Source organism: Lathamus discolor, chromosome 9 (assembly GCF_037157495.1).
Source record: "Lathamus discolor isolate bLatDis1 chromosome 9, bLatDis1.hap1, whole genome shotgun sequence".
NCBI classification, from domain to species: Eukaryota; Metazoa; Chordata; class Aves; order Psittaciformes; family Psittacidae; genus Lathamus; species Lathamus discolor.
Window position 1 is genome coordinate 229,994 of NC_088892.1, and position 2,649 is coordinate 232,642.

The window sequence follows — 2,649 nt, forward strand, 5'->3', positions numbered from 1 at the left end:
AAGTCTGAATCTCCAAGTCTCACCCATCTGAGCCAGAGAAAATGCAACAGAAAATCAAAGCCAAGGAGCACCCCCAGAGGAAACGGCGAGAAGTTGCAGAACAGGCAGGGCACTCACCAAACAGCCAGGGATCAGCTTCGGTACAACCAGGGAGCAGCCACAGAACCAGAGCCAGGTAATACAAAGACCGAGCTGTGGCTTATCAGGGTGCTTTTAGCCCAGGTGGTGGTTTGCCACTCACCTGCCCCAGCCCATTGAGGGAGGAGCTGCGGGTGGGGCTTGCGGTATATGAGGCACAGCCTTTGCTCAGGGAGCTCATTTGGGGTTCAGCTCTCATCAGGGTGTGTTCTCTGGTGTTAGCTCAGGTTTTTCGGCTTTAGAGCTTTGTGGTTTGTTTCAGGTGGGTTTTTTTGGGGGTAGGCTTGAATTGGTCTTGTTTCAGTGAAGACCTTCAGCTCATGTTAAGGCTTACCAGTGTGTGCATTAGTAAGTGTCTTTGTGTAGAGTTTTTTTAGGTGTTATATTTGTAAGTGGTGGTGGTGAGGCAAGAAGAAACCTGCAGCTGTTCTCAGGGGGAGGAGTTGTGGCAAAGGTAATCTTTGCTTGATGTCCTGGTTAACGGTGTATCATTCCCGTTCCTTTTTACAGATGAAGAAAAGGTATATGGCTAGAGAAGGAATGTACCGGTGAGCCAAAAAGGGGTTTGTCTCAAGTGTGGCTTTGGACCTCTGCCCTCGTGAAAGGTGAGTTAAAAGAGCGTGCCCGGAGAGGGGCAGGAAGGAGTTGTAAGGTCGGTGGGGAAGAAAGGCTGTTAAAGAGGCAGTGTCTTTGGGCAGGTAAAGGGAGCAGGTTATTATTCAGTTTGAGCTTTTATGGCTTTATAAAGCTAAAGCACAGCTGGGGGTCGTGCCTCAGAGTCTCAAATTCAGTAATCTCTCAGGGCATAGCTCCAGGTTGTTTTTACAGCTCTGTTCTTTCAGTGTATGTCTGCCCAGAGCTGACTCTGTCCAGCCCCCTTGCCAGTTAAAGTGAGAGACCATTAACCGGCTGAAGCAGCAGCTCAATGCAAAATAGTTTTTAGTATCGGAAGGCATTTTTTTATTTGAAGCGTCAAAGGGTGACGTAACTCAGCGGCGGGAGGGCTTAGCGTGGAGAAGGCCGACATTTCGAGCACCGTATCGGCAGACATCCATTTCTATTTATTTCTCAGGTTTCACATCCGCATCGGGAGAGGCGAAGCCGCACAGTTAGAGGGGATGTACGAAGCTAAGAGGGTTTTATACTGGGCTGGCGACTGACGCCATAGCCCAGTACGATGGCGGGGTTCACAGTCTTTCTCGCAGCTGCTGTGCAGTCGCCTTTGGAGTCGGAGGAGTACTCACAGGGAGTCGGGGAGGTAAGGAGAATGACTGCAGGGTCAGTCACTTCTCCCCAGAGCGACGGTCACTCGTCTCTACTCTCTCAGGTCTTGCAGGAGAGGAGAGCCCCAGAGCACCATTAGGAAACTTTTTTGGGACTGTGACATGGGAGCTCCGAGCCATGAGGCTGGCTTGAGACCCACACCACTGCGGAACCTGAATAGATGGACTCCTTTTTGGAGCCGGAGGGCAGGAGATGAGGTCAGGATGGCAGGCAAGGGATTGAAATGTAGCACGGGGGAGAGGGAAAGGGAGGGTGTTTCATCGCAACAATTACAGTTTCAGAGTCGGGCTCACAGCCGGACCGTCACAGCAGTTTCGGCGGTCGGTGTTGGAATCGCACGGTTAGGTCAGAGTTTGTTCTGGGGCTCTGCGGGAGCCTCACTGTCTCTGTCCCATCGACCCACCGGCGATCGAGACAGACAGAGCATTCCATCTTGGGAGTGGTCTTCCACGAGAGAGTTTGTCTTTTTGGTGTCACAGAGTCTATAGTGTTCTCTTTGCATGTGTGTGTATATGTGTTTGCTTAGGAAATGTTGTGACCATGGCATGTAGTTGTGGGACGTGGCAGGGAGTTGGAGGGCGATGCGTTCGGTGTAAGCTTAGTGCTTTACTTGTGTGTGGGGAGTGTGTTGTAGACTGAAAGAGTTCTCCTTTTTGGATTTTTAGAAAAAAAAAAAACAGCCAGGGGAGGGATTTATCTTCCCCCAGCTGGGTTTTTTTTTCCCAGGTCCTGGCCGGTCTGAGAGGCGATGTTCATCGCCTATGTTTGGGTGCAGGCCGGTGCAGGGACGGGATTTTCTCAGGCAGGGCATTTTCGGTGTTCTCGGGAACATAGTTCCTGAGGAGTTCGGAAGACAGGTTGGGGCTGTTGTCACTCATTAGGGAAGAAATTCTGAGTGTTGGTGTGGCAGTCTAAACTAAATGCAAGGTCGATGTTAGTGGGATTGGTTGTAGAATGATAGTGTGGCTTTTAGAGTGTTGCTATTAGTATTAGAAAGCTGGTGTCAGTATGAGAACTTTGGTGTCGGTATTAGAATGCGGTTTTAGTCTCAGAAGGCCTGTCTTAGTCTTAGAATGGAGAATTTAGTCTCAAAAGGTGAACTTAGTCTTAGAGTACCAGTATTAGACTCAGAATGGTGAACACAGTCTTTGAGTGCTGGTTTATTCTCAGCATGGTGAACTTAGTCTCTGAATGGTGAAGTTAGTTTCCTAATGCAGGTCTTAGTCT

The 2,649-nt window shown here is 49.6% G+C and overlaps 1 long non-coding RNA gene across 2 annotated transcripts; it reads left to right on the top strand.

Annotated features, from left to right (window-relative positions):
• The first annotated feature begins 329 nt into the window (after positions 1–329).
• LOC136019564 (uncharacterized) lies at positions 330–1,633 on the top strand. Of its 2 annotated transcripts, none has more exons than XR_010614955.1 (4): positions 330–400; positions 649–743; positions 1,211–1,396; positions 1,466–1,633. It is a non-coding gene; the product is annotated as an uncharacterized LOC136019564 (long non-coding RNA). The 2 variants fall into 2 exon arrangements; XR_010614954.1 differs by having other exon boundaries at positions 337–486.
• Positions 1,634–2,649: the final 1,016 nt, after the last annotated feature.